Source organism: Saimiri boliviensis, chromosome 7 (genome assembly GCF_048565385.1).
Source record: "Saimiri boliviensis isolate mSaiBol1 chromosome 7, mSaiBol1.pri, whole genome shotgun sequence".
NCBI lineage: Eukaryota > Metazoa > Chordata > Mammalia > Primates > Cebidae > Saimiri > Saimiri boliviensis.
The window spans coordinates 126,311,264-126,325,417 of NC_133455.1; the positions used below are offsets into that span (position 1 = coordinate 126,311,264).

Here is a 14,154-nt window from a genome sequence, read left to right on the forward strand (position 1 = left end):
GCACTCACTTTGGCAACACATATATTAACATTGTAACGATACAGAGATTAGCAGGGCCCCTGCACAAGGATGACATGCACATCCATGAAGCCTTCCATGTTTTTGTAAGTCAAAAAAATAAATAGGGCAGGCAAAGTGGCTAACACCTATAATCCCAGCCCTTTGGGAGGCTAAAGTGGAAGGATCACTTGACCTCAGGAGTTTGAGACCAGCCTGGGCAACATAGCAAGATGTCATCTCTATCAAAAGAAAATTAGGCCAGGCGGGATGGCTCATGCCTGTAATCCCAACACTTCAGGAGGTCGAGGTGGGCAGATCACCTGAGGTCAGGAATTCGAGGCTAGCCTGGCCAACGTGGTGAAAACCTGTCTCTGTTAAAAATACAAAAATTAGCCAGGCATGGTGGTGGGTGCCTGTAATTCCAGCTACTTGGGAGGCTGAGGCAGGAGAATTGCTTCGAGAGGTGGAGGTTGCAGTGAGCCGAGATTGTGCCATTGTACTCCAGCCTGGGTGACAAGAGTCAAACTCCATCTTAAAAAAAAAAAAAGGCCAGGCACAGTGGCTCATGCCTGTAATCCCACCCCTTTGGGAGACCATGGCCAGCAGATCACCTGAAGTTGGGAGTTCGAGACCAGCCTGATCCACATGGAGAAATATTGTCTCTATTAAAATACAAAATTAGCCAGTCGTGGTGGCACATGCCTGTAATCCCAGCTACTTGGGAGGCTGAGGCAGGAGAATCTCTTGAACCCAGGAGGTGGAGGTTGTGTGAGCTGAGTTCGTACCTTTGCACTCCAGCCTGGGCAACAACAGCAAAACCCTGTCTCAAAAAAAAAAAACAAACAAAAAACCCAAAAACACACAAAAAACGTAGTCCCAGATGCTGAGGAGGCAGAGGTGGGAGAATCGCTTGAGCTCTGGAGTTTGAGGCTACAGTGAGATTGCACCACTGCCCTCCAGCCTGGGAGGCAGAGTGAGACCCTGTTTCCAAAAATAAAAATTAGGCTGGGTGAGAGAGTGGGATGTCCGGCTTCTGAGCAGTAACCTTTGTTGCGCTAATGACGAAAAAGAATTAAATATGGGTGATGTTGAGAAAGGCAAGAGGATTTTTATTCAGAAGTGTTCCCGATGTCACACCGTGGAAAAGGGAGGCAAGCACAAGACTGGACCTAATCTCCATGGTATCCTTGGGCGGAAGACAGGTCAGGCCTCTGGATTCACTTACACTGAAGCCAGTAAGAACAAAGGCATCCTCTGGGGAGAGGATACACTGATGGAATATTTGGAGAATCCCAAGAAGTATATCCCTGGAAGAAAAATGATCTTTGCTGGCATTAAGAAGAAGGGAGAAGGCCGGGCGCGGTGGCTCAAGCCTGTAATCCCAGCACTTTGGGAGGCCGAGGCGGGTGGATCACGAGGTCAAGAGATCGAGACCATCCGGGTCAACATGGTGAAACCCCGTCTCTACTAAAAATACTAAAAATTAGCTGGGCACGGTGGCGTGTGCCTGTAATCCCAGCTACTCAGGAGGCTGAGGCAGGAGAATTGCCTGAACCCAGGAGGCGGAGGTTGCGGTGAGCTGAGATCGCGCCATTGCACTCCAGCCTGGGTGACAAGAGCGAAACTCCGTCTCAAAAAAAAAAAAAAAAAAGAAGGGAGAAAGGGAAGACTAAATAGCTACTAATGAGTAGTAATTGGCCACTGCCTTATTTATTGAGAAACAAATGTCTCATGACTTTTTTATGTGTACCATACTTTAATAGATCTCATACACCAGAATTTACATCATGAATGACTGACAGTATTTTGTTGGGCAGTCCTGATTTAAAACTAAGACTGGCTTGTAGTTAAATGAGTACGTTCAGTTTTTGGATTTTAATAGTAATTCCAATTTAGTAAATTCTATCACTGTTTACCCCTTCTAAAGATATGATTAGACTTCCTTAGTAATGCTAAATTTTTTGCAAAGATGGTGAGTGCCATCTTAAAACTTAGTGGAGATTGGTTTTATATTTAGATTTATAAATCTAAATATAAACTGGTTATGTGAATATATTTAAATATGGGGGGAATTCCTTCACTGGCTCAGAACCAAGCAAGATTCACCTGTGTTTTGTGTTCATTTGCCTCTTAAAGGCAAGGGTTGAAGATAAATGGGTAGCAAAGGCTAGTTTATATTTTTGGCCTTAACTATGCCAATCTAATTAGAATTCCCTGTATTTAAAATGGTTCCTTTTACTTACTGAAAGGCATTTTGTGTGGTTTATGTGTAATATCAAAAATTATTTAACACTTCACACATTTTATAGATGATCTATAAGGTCACATGCTTTGAAAATAGTAGCCATTTAAACTTCACTCTTGGATTTTTCACTATCTAAGTCAAACTAAGTTATAATTTAGGATTGTCTTTAAACAGCCATTCAGAAACAAAACTGTACAACTGCTGTGTATTTGTGATTGGGAATGGTGCTTCTGCCAACTTAAAAGGATTAAAGCAGAGGAGATATACACAAATTTAAAAATAATGTGTGATCATAAGACTTAAGATAATTAAAAAGAAAACCACAGATCACGAAAAAAAAAAAATTAGGCTGGGTGCTTGGCTCATGCCTGTAATCCCAGCACTTTGAGAGACCGAGGCGGGCTGAGAGACTGAGGTCAGGAGTTTGAGACCAGCCTAGCCAACATGGGGAAACCCGTCTCTACTAAAAATGCAAAAATTAGCCGGGCATAGTGGTGCGTGCTTGTAATCCCAGCTATTTGGGAGGCGGAGGCAGGAGAATCGCTTGAACCTGTAAGGCAGAGGCTTCAGTGAGCCAAGATTGTGCCACGCATTCCAGCCTGGGTGACAGCAAGACTCTGTCTCAAAAAATGAAATAAAATAAATAAAATAAAACAAAAAATTGCTGGGCGTGGTGGCTCATGCCTGTAATCCCAGCACTTTGGGAGGCCAAGACAGACAGATCACGAGGTCAGGAGTTTGAGAGTAGCCTGGCCAACATGGTGAAACCCTGTTTCTACTAAAAATACAAAAATTCACCAGGTATGGTGGTGGGCACCTATTAGCTACTTGAGAGGCTGAGGCAGGAGAATTGCTTGAACCCGGGAGGCAGAGGGCGCAGTGAGCCGAGATTGTGCCATTGCACTCCAGCCTGGGTGACAGAGCAAGACTCCATCTTGAAAAAATAAATATAAAAAAAAAATTAAAGCCAGGCGCAGTGGCTCAAGCCTGTAATCCCAGCACTTTGGGAGGCTGAGGCGGGTGGATCACAAGGTCAAGAGATCGAGACTATCCTGGTTAACATGGTGAAACCCCGTCTCTACTAAAAATACAAAAAAATTAGCTGGGCATGGTGGCGTGTGCCTGTAATCCCAGCTACTCAGGAGGCTGAGGCAGGAGAATTGCCTGAACCCAGGAGGCGGAGGTTGCGGTGAGCCGAGATCGCGCCATTGCACTCCAGCCTGGGTAACAAGAGCGAAACTCCATCTCAAAATAAATAAATAAATAAATAAATAAATAAAGAGATTAGCCTGGGCATCATAGCCTCTGTAAAGTAATAATTTCAAAAGTCAGCTGGGCTGGTAGCCCATAGTCCCAGCCATTCAGGAAGGGAGGCTGAGGCAGGAGGATTCCCGTGAGCCTAGGAGTTGCAGGCAGAAGTGAACTATGTGCCACTGTGCTCCCACGAGGGTGACAGAGTGAGACTCTATCATCTCTAAAAATAACTGGCTGAAAACAAAACGAATAACAAAAAAAAAAAAAAAAGAGAGAAAGAAAAAAAAAAAACTGGCTGAGCACAGTGGCTTATACCTGTAGTCCCAGGACTTCAGGAGGCTGAAGCAGAAAGATCATTTGAGTCCAGGAGTTCAAGACCAGCCTGGGCAACATAGGGAGAATCTGTCTCTGCCAAAAAAAAAAAAAAAAAAGTTGCCGGATGTGGTGGCACATGCCTGTGGTCCCATCTACTTGGGAGGCTGAGGTGGAGAGTTCTGTTTGGCCCCAGAAGTTGAGGCTGCAGTGAGCTATGATTACACCATTGCTTTTCATCTTGGGTGACAGAGCAAGACTCTGTCTCAAAACATAAATAAATAAGGTCAAGTGCGATGGCTCACGCCTGTAATCCCAGCACATTGGAAGGCTGAGGTGGATTGCTTGAGCCCAGGAGTTGGAGATCAGCTTGGGCAATGTGGCAAAACCCCGTCTCTACAAAAAATACAAAAATTATCTGGGTATGGTGGCACACATCTGTAATCCCAGCTACTCGGAGGCTAAGGTGGGAGGATCACTTGAGCTTGGGAGGTTGAGGCTGCAGTGAGTCGAGATTGCACCACTGCGCCCCAGCCTGGGCCACAGAGCCAGACCTTGTCTCAATAAATCAGTAAATAAAATCATATTATATGTAGCCTTCTAGCACTGTTTACTTGTTTTTTCACTCACTATTGTATTTCCAGGATTTATCCATATTGTTGCATGTGGCTGCAGCTCATGTTTTCACTGGAGGGTAAATGGTACTGAGTGAATTTACCAAATATATAATACTTCGTCTATTCTCCTGCTGATACATTCATGAATTGCTTTTTTTTTTTTTTTTTTTGCTATTATAAACATTATTGCTGTGAACATTATTGTATTTCTCTCTTGTGCATGTGCAAGAGTTTCTCTAAGGTATATACCTAGGAGTGAGACTGTTAGGTTGTGAGGTATAAGAAAAATCAGCTTTGGCCTGGCGCTGCAGCTCACGCCCCTAATCCCAGCACTCTCGAGACTGAGGTAGGCAGATCACTTGCAGTCAGGAGTTCGAGATTAGCCTGGCCAACATGACAAAACCCCATCTCTACTAAAAATAAAAAAAAATTAGCTGCGCATGGTGGCACATGCCTGTAATCCTAGTTACTTGGAGGCTGAGGCAGGAGAATCCCTTGAACTTGGAGGCGGAGGTTGCAGTGAGCTGAGATCACAACACTACACTCCAGCCTAGGTGACAGAGTGAGAATCTGTCTAAAAAAAAAATCAGCTCTGAAAGAGAATGCCAAATTGTTTTCAGTTTTTACCAATTTTTAATTAATTAATTAATTAATTAATTTTTGAGATAAGAGTTTCACTCTGTTGCCTAGGCTGGAGTGCAGTGGCACAATCTTAGTTCACCGAAACCTCCACCTCCTGGGTTCAAGCAATTCTCCTGCCTCAGACTCCTGAGTAGGTGGGATTACAGGCATGTGCCACCACGCCTGGCTAATTTTTGTATTTTTTTTTTTTTTTTTTTTTTTTTTTGAGACGGAGTTTCGCCTTGTTACCCAGGCTGGAGTGCAATGGCACGATCTCGGCTCACCGCAACCTCCGCCTCCTGGGTTCAGGCAATTCTCCTGCCTCAGCCTCCTGAGTAGCTGAGATTACAGGCACGTGCCACCATGCCCAGCTAATTTTTTGTATTTTTAGTAGAGACGGGGTTTCACCATGTTGACCAGGATAGTCTCGATCTCTCGACCTCGTGATCCACCCGCCTCGGCCTCCCAAAGTGCTGGGATTACAGGCTTGAGCCACCGCGCCCGGCTCAATTTTTGTATTTTTAATAGAGACAGGGTTTTGCCATGTTGGCCAGGCTGGTCTCGAACTCCTGAGCTCAGGTGATCTGCCCACTTCAGCCTCCCAAAGTGCTGGGATTACAGGCTGGGATTACACTGCGCCTGACCAGTTTTCATCAGTATTTGAATACTAATTGATCCACATTCTTCCCAGCACTTGTATTTTTAGACTTCTTAATTTTTGCCAGTCTAGAGGGTATACAATAGTATTTCCACGTGGATTCTTCTGGCATTTCTCTGATTACTAGGGCAGTTGAGCATCTTTTTATATACCTATTAGCCTTTTTAATTTCCTCTTCTGGGAAATGCCTGATCATTTGAGTTGTTTGTGCTTTTCTTATTGCTTTGTAGTTTTTTTTTTGGTTTGGTTTTGCTTGTTTTTTTGAGACGGAATTTTGCTCTGTCACCAGGCTGGAGTGTAATAGCATGGTCTCAGCTCACTGAAACCTCCATCTCCTGGGTTCAAGCGATTCTCCTGCCTCAGCCTCCCAAGTAGCTGGGACTACAGCATGCACCACCATGCCTGGCTAATTTTGTATTTTCAGTAGAGATGGGGTTTTGCCATGTTGGCCAGGCTGGTCTCCAGCTCCTGACATCAGGTGATCCACCCACCTTGCCCTACCAAAATGCTGGGATTACAGGCGTGAGCACCACAGCTGGTCAAATTTGTAGTTTTTTATATATTCTGGATGCTAATATTTTGTCACTTATATATGTTGCAAATATCTGTTCTTTTTGAAGGTATTTGTGATCTTCATTTATTTTTTTCTTGATGTATTTTAATTATCAGAAGTTCTTAATTTTAATATGGCAATATTTATCAACCTCTTATTTTGTGACTATGCTTTTTGTATGTTGAATTCATTTATTTTGTTTTATTTTATTTTATTTTATTTATTTATTTTTTTTGAGACGGAGTTTCGCTCTTGTTACCCAGGCTGGAGTGCAATGGCGCGATCTCGGCTCACCGCAACCTCCGCCTCCCGGGTTCAGGCAATTCTCCTGCCTCAGCCTCCTGAGTAGCTGGGATTACAGGCACACGCCACCATGCCCAGCTGATTTTTTGTATTTTTAGTAGAGACGGGGTTTCACCATGTCGACCAGGATGGTCTCGAACTCTCGACCTCGTGATCCACCCGCCTCGGCCTCCCAAAGTGCTGGGATTACAGGCTTGAGCTACCTCGCCCGGCCATTTATTTTATTTTTATTGCTTTTCTTTGAGAAGTCTCTGTCACCTGGGCTAGAGTGCAGTGGCGCAATCTCAGCTCACTGCAACCTTCACCTCCCAGGTTCAGGCGATTCTCTTGCCTCAGTCTCCCAAGTAGCTGGGATTACCGTCTCATGGCACCAAGTCCAGCTAACTTTTTTGTGTTTTTGGTAGGGACAGGGTTTCGCCATGTTGGCCAGGCTGGTCTGGAACTACTGGCCTCAAGTGATCCACCTGCCTCAGCCTCCCAAAATGCTAGGATTACAAGTGTGAGCCACCACACCTGGCCTATATCTTGAATTTAAAAATCATTCTCAGGCTGGGTGCAGTGGTTCACGCCTGTAGTCCCAGCACTTTGGGAGGCCAAGGCACGATTGCATGGGATCAGGAGTTCGAGACCAGCCTAGGCAAAATTGGGAGACAAAAAATACAAAAAACCAAAAAATATTAAAAAAAACAGCTGGAAGTGGTGGCACACACCTGTAGTCCCAGCTACTCGGGAGGCTGAGGTGAGAGGATTACCTGAGCCCAGCAAGATGAGGCTGCAGTGAGTCAAGATCGTGCCTTCACACTTCAGCCCAGGTGACAGAGTGAGACCCTGTCTCAAAAAACAAAAATAAACAAAACAACACTACCACCACCAAAAAATACCCACAACACTGTCTATCCTCCATCCTCCTCCTAGTCAGAAAACTTTTTTGTTTTTTGTCTTTTGTTTATGTTTGAAACAGGCTCTCGCTCTATCACCTAGGCCAGAGTGCAGTGGCACCATCTTGGCTCACAGCAACCTCTGCCTCCCAGGTTCAAACTAACTTTTTTGTTTTGTTTGTTTGTTTGTTTTTTGAGACAGAGTCTCACTCTTGTTGCCCAGGCTGGAGTGCAGTGGCACAGTCGTGGCTCACCAAAACCTCCGCCTCCCTGGTTCAAGTGATTCTCCTGCCTCAGCCTTCTGAGTAGCTGGGATTACAGGTGCCCGCCACCATACCCGGCTAATTTTTTGTTTTTTTAGTAGAGATGTAGTTTCACTATGTTGGTCAGGCTAGTCTCGAACTCCTGACCTCAGCCTCCCAAAGTGCTGAGATTACAGGCATGAGCCACTGTGCCTGGCCAATTTTTTTGGATTTTTAGTAGAGACAGGGTTTCACTACGTTGGCTAGGCTGGTCTTGAACTCGTGACCTCAAGTGATCCGCCCGCCTTGTCCTCCCAGTACTGGGATTACGGGCGTGAGCCACTGCACCCTGCCTGTTCCTGGTTTTAAAGGAAATGCTTTCAATGTTTTTCCAATACTAATGGTGTTTGCTGTAGTTTTTGTTTTAAAATAATTTTTAGTGGTTAAGGAAGAGCCTTTTTATTCCTACTTTACTAAGAGTTTTGTCATGCGTGGATGTTGAATTAAATGCTTCTTAAAGCCTATTTTATTGTGAAATATAGCACACAGAAAGATAAATGCAGGAATACATGAAATGAATACCTATAGAGGGAATAACCCCCATCCAGGCTAAGTCAAAGAACTTTGCCTGTACTCCGTCCGAAAGGACCTGTGATCCTGCCTAGTCATACACCATTCCCTGCTCACCAGACATAGGCAGTATTCTGACTTTTTTTTTTTTTTTTTTGAGACAGGGTTTTGCACTGTACCCTGGCTGGAGCGCAGTGGCAGGAATGTGACTTACTGCAACCTCCACATCCCTGGTTCAAGTGATCCTCCCACCTCTGCCTCCTGAGTAGCTAGGATGACAGGGGCGTACCAGCATGCCTGGCTAATTTTTAAAAATTTTTGTAGAGTTGGAGTCTCACTATGTTGTCCAGGTTGGTCTTAAACTCCTGTACTCAAGCAATCCTCCCACCCGAGCCTCCCAGTATGCTGGGATTACAGGTTTGAGCCCTCACACCCAGCCAGTATTCTAACTTTCTTTTTTTGAGAGTGAGCCTCACTCTATTGCACAGGCTGGAGTGCAGTGGCATGATCTTGGCTCACTGCAACCTCCGCCTCACAGGTTCAAACTATTCTTGTGCCTCAGCCTCCCAAGTAGCTGAGACTACCGGTGTGAGCCATCACGCCTCGTTAATTTTTGTATTTTTGTATTTTTTTTTTTTTTGAGACGGAGTTTCGCTCTTGTTACCCAGGCTGGAGTGCAATGGCGCGATCTCGGCTCACCGCAACCTCCGCCTCCTGGGTTCAGGCAATTCTCCTGCCTCAGCCTCCTGAGTAGCTGGGATTACAGGCACGTGCCACCATGCCCAGCTAATTTTTTGTATTTTTAGTAGAGACGGGGTTTCACCATGTTAACCAGGATGGTCTCGATCTCTCGACCTCGTGATCCACCCGCCTCAGCCTCCCAAAGTGCTGGGATTACAGGCTTGAGCCACCGCGCCCGGCTAATTTTTGTATTTTTAAGAGAGGTGGGGTTTCACCATGTTGGCCAGCCTGGTCTTGAACCCCTGACCTCAGGTGATCCACCTGCATCAGCCTCCCAAAGTGCTGGGATTTCAGGCATGAGCCACTACATATGGCCTATTCTGACTTTTATTTCTTTTTTCTTTTCTTTTCTTTTTTTTTTTTGACTCGAAGTTCTGTTGAACTATTCTGACTTTTATAGCAATCACTTTCTTAGTTTAGTTTACCCTTAGTTTAGTTTAGATGTGGATACATTCCTTAGCAATATGATTTCTTGGCCAGGCATGGTGTCTCACACATGTAATCCCAAGCACTTTGGGAGGCTGAGGCGGCTGGATCACCTGAGGTCAGGAGTTCGAGACCAGCCTGACCAACAGAGAGAAACCCCATCTCTGAAAACACACACACACACACACACACACACACACACACACACACACACACACTGCTTTCTTTTGTTGGCCTTCAAAGATATCCATATGTAATATTTTTTAAAAAATTTTTTATATTTTTCTCCAAGTATGTAATATGTATTTGTTATGTGCATGAGAGTGGAGTTGCTTCCACTTTATCAGATAATGCTAAAATCTCTTCCAGAGTGATTTAACCACTTGTATTCTCTATCTCTCTTTTTTTTTTTTGAGACGGAGTCGCACTCTGTCACCCAGGCTGGAGTGCAGATGCACAGTCTCGGCTCATTGCAACCTCTGTCTCCTGGGTTCAAGTGATTCTCCTCCCTCAGCCTCCCAAGTAGCTGGGACTACAAGTGAGTGCCACCATGCCCAGCTAATTTTCTGTATTTTTGGTAGAGACAGGGTTTCACCATGTTAGCCAGGATGGTCTCCGTCTCCTGCCCTTGTGATCCACTTGCCTTGGCCTCCCAATGTGCTGGGATTCCAGGCGTGAGCCATTGCGCCCGGCTTCTAGAGTCTTTTAATTTGCCTTTTACATTTAATCTCTAGTGTAGTGGGAACTGATTTTTGTATATGGCTTAAAGTAGGGGTTCAGTTTTATTATTTTATTTATTTTTATTTTTGAGACAGAGTCTCACTCTGTCACCCAGGCTGGAGTGCAATGGCATGATGTCGGTTCACTGCAACCTCTGCTTGCCATTGTGCTGGAATTATAAGCAGGATCCACTGGGCCTGGCTATTTTTTTTCTTTTAGATACTCAGTTATCACAGCATCTTTGAAATGTGTGTCCTTTTTCTCCTGCTCGTAAGTACAAACTCTATGAAAAAGTGTCCCTATATGTGTGAATCTGTTTCTGGGATCTGTGTTATGTTCCAGTGGTCAATTTATGTAGCTTTTGATTATCTTAATTATTATGGCTTTGTAATTATGTCCTGATAAGCTGGTGAGCCAAGTCTTTCCACCTTGTTCATGTTTGAGAGGCTCTTCATGGCCTTTTGCATTTTCAAGTACAATTTTAGAATCAGCTTATCAGTTTCATACACTCATAAAAAAACTTTTTGGGATTTTGATTACGATTGTACTGAATTTATAGATCGCTTTAGGGAGAACTAACTTCAAGATATTGTGTCTTCTAATTTACAAAAGTGATACATGGGCCGGGCGCAGTGGCTCACGCCTATAATTCCAGCACTTTGGGAGGCTGAGGCGGGTGGATCATGAGGTCAAGAGATCGAGACCATCCTGCAACGTGGTGAAATCCTGTCTCTACTAAAAACACAAAAGTTAGCTGGGCATGGTGGCGTGTGCCTGTAGTCCCAACTACTTGGGAGGCTGAGGCAGGAGAATTGCTTGAACCCGGGAGGTGGAGGTTGCGGTAAGCTGAGATTGCACCACTGCACTCCAGCCTGGGTAACAAGAGTGAAACTCTGTCTCAAAAAAAAAAAAAAAAAAAAAAAAAAAAAAGGGATATATGGCCAAGGCGGGCGTATCATGAGGTCAGAAGATCGAGACCAGCTTAGCTAACAGTGAAATCCCGTCTCTACTAAAAATACAAAAAAAAAAAAAAAAAAAGCTGGGTGTGGTGGTGGGTGCCTGTAATCCCAGCTACTCAGGAGGCTGAGGCGGGAGAATCCTTAAACTCGGGATGTGGAGCGTGCGGTGAGCTGAGATGGCACCACTGCATTCCAGCCTGGGCGACAGAGCAGACTCCGTCTCAAAAAAAAAAAAAAAAAAAAAAAACGGTGATATATATCTCCATTTATGTCAGGTCTTCTCCAGAGTCTCACAATAAATTCTAATTTGCTGCATACAGATCTTACACATATTTTGTGACATCTTGGTATCAAATACACCTTGGTATCTTTCATAGTACTGGAAATTATAACTTTTAAAATTATTTCTCATTTAATTGTTTGTTGCTCATATATATAGATATATAATTGATTTTTTGGGGATTTTTGTTTTTTTTTGTGTGTGTGGTTTCTTACTCCTGGCTTCAAGTGTTATCCCACCTCAACCTCCCAAAGTGCTGGGATTACAGGTGCAAGCCACAGTGCCTAGCCTAATTTGTGTGTGTGTGTGTGTGTGTGTGTGTGTAGATACATTTTTTTGAAACGGAGTCTCCCTCTGTCACCCACGCTGGAGTGCAGTGGTGCAATCTTGGCTCACTTCATCCTCCACTTCCTGGGTTCAAAGTGATTCTCCTGCCTCAGCCTCCCGAGTAACTGGAATTATAGGCATGTGCCACCACACCCAGCTAATTTTTGTATTTTTAGTAGAGACAGGGTTTTGCCATGTTGGCCAGGCTGGTCTCGAATTCCTGACCTCAGGTGATCTGCCCACCTTGACCTCCCAAAGTGCTGGGATTACAGGCATGTGCCACCTTGCCCAGACTGTTTTTTTTTTGTTTTTTTTTTGTTTGTTTGTTTCGTCGTTGTTGTTGTTTTTGAGATGGAGTCTTGCTCTGTTGCCAGGAGGGTGTAATCTCGGCTCACTGTAACCTCTGCCTCCCAGCTTCGAGCGATTTCCCTGCCTCAGCCTCCCGACTAGCTGGGACTACAGGCTGGCCCCACCACAGTTAGCTAATTTCTTGTATTTTAGTAGAGACAGGGCTTCACCATGTTGGCCAGGATGGTCTCAAGCTCCTGATGTCAGGTGATCTGCCTGCCTTGGCCTCCCAAAGTGCTGGGATTACAGGCATGAGCCACTGTGCCCGGCTCTGCTTTTTTACTTTACTAAAATACTGAGTTTCATTTCACATGTATATTTTTGTCTTCCTACCACTTCCATGTCTGACCACCGCTACTACTATGTCCTATCATAACATTCCATACATACTTAAAACCAAGCAAAGGGTGGAGTTCCATCTTTAAAAACTAAACAGGCATTTTGGACAACACATTCCTGGCAATGGAACCTGAACAACATTTATCAAACATAGTAGGGAAACTTCTTACTCTGCATTACAAAAAGGACAGCCAGGGCTGGGCGCGGTGGCTCACTCCTAGCACTTTAGGAGGCTGAGGTGGGCGGATCATGAGGTCAAGAGATCGAGACCATCCTGGCCAACAGAGTGAAAAGCTGTCTCTACTAAAAACACAAAAATTATCTGGGCATGGTGGCGTGCGCCTGTAGTCCCAGCTACTTGGGAGGCTGAGGCAGGAGAATTGCTTGAACCCAGGAGGCGGAGGTTGCAGTGAGCCGAGACTGCACCACTGCACTCCAGCCTGGTGCCTGGTGCCAAAGCAAGACTATATCTCAAAAAAAAAAAAAAAGAAAAGAAAAGAAAAGAAAAAAAAAAGGTGGCGTGTTCACACCTGTAATCCACGCACTTTGGAGGCCAAGGCAGGCGGATCACCTGAAGTTGGGAGTTCAAGGCCAGCCTGACCAACATGGTGAAACCCCGTCTTAAAAAAAAAAAAAAAAAAAAAAAAGAGCCAGATATCAACTGTTACAGAAATGAAATAAGAAAGATTTTTTTTATTCTCGCAGTCCCAGCTGTTGCAAGGATGGAAAATTTTTAACAAACTTTTAAAGCTATTTTTCTTTTTTTTTGCAATGGAGTCTTGCTCTGTCACCCAGGCTGGAGTGCAGTGGTGTGATCTTAGCTCACTGTAACCTCTGCCTACTGGGTTCAAGCAATTCTCCTGCTTCAGCCTCCTGAGTAGCTGGGATTACAGGCATGCACCACCACATCTGGTTAATTTTTGTATTTTTAGTAGAGATAGGGTTTCACCATGTTGACCAGGCTGGTCTTGAATTCCTGTCTTCAGGCGATCCACCCACCTCGGCCTCCCAAAGTTCCTGGATTACAGGCATGAGCCATGCGCCCCGCCAAACTGTTTTCTTTTCCTTTTTTTTATTTTTGAGACAGAGTCTCACTCTATTGCCAGGCAGGAGTGCAGTGGCGGGATCCTGGCTCACTGCAACTTCCGTTTTCTGGGTTCAAGCAGTTCTCCTGCCTCAGCCTCCCAAGTAGCTGGGACCACAGGCACGCACCACCATGCGCGGCTTATTTTTTGTATTTTTAGTAGAGACGGGGGTTTCACTATGTTGACCGGGATGGTCTCGATCTCTTGACCTCGTGATCCGCCCGCCTCAGCCTCACAAAGTGCTGGGATTACAGGCCTGAGCCACCGCGCCCGGCCTCTCCCTCTATTCCTCCCTTCCTTTCTTTTTCTTTCTCTTTCTTTCCTTCCTTCCTTTTCTTTCTTTCCCTCTCTTTCTCCCTCTCCCTCCCTCCCTCTCTTTCTTTCAAGACAGTCTCTGTAGCCCAGACTGTAGTGCAGTGGTTCCATCTCTGCTCACTGCAGCCTCTGCCCCCTGCCCACCCCGAGTTCAAGCAATTGTCCCTCAGCCTCCCAAGTAGCTGAGTTTACAAGCATGCACTGCCACGCCCAGCTGATTTTTGTATTTTCAGTAGAGACAGGGTTTCACCATCTTGGCTAGGCTGGTTTTGAACTCCTGATCACGTGATCCACATGCCTTGGCCTCCTAAAGTGCTAGGATTACAGCTGTGAGCCATCATACCCGGCCTGCCTTGTTTCT

General features: G+C 45.0%; 1 non-coding gene across 1 annotated transcript; it reads left to right on the top strand.

Moving 5' to 3' along the window:
- On the top strand, positions 1-104 carry LOC120360802 (U6 spliceosomal RNA). Its single transcript, XR_005577221.1, has one exon. It is a non-coding gene; the product is annotated as a U6 spliceosomal RNA (small nuclear RNA).
- Positions 105-14,154: the final 14,050 nt, after the last annotated feature.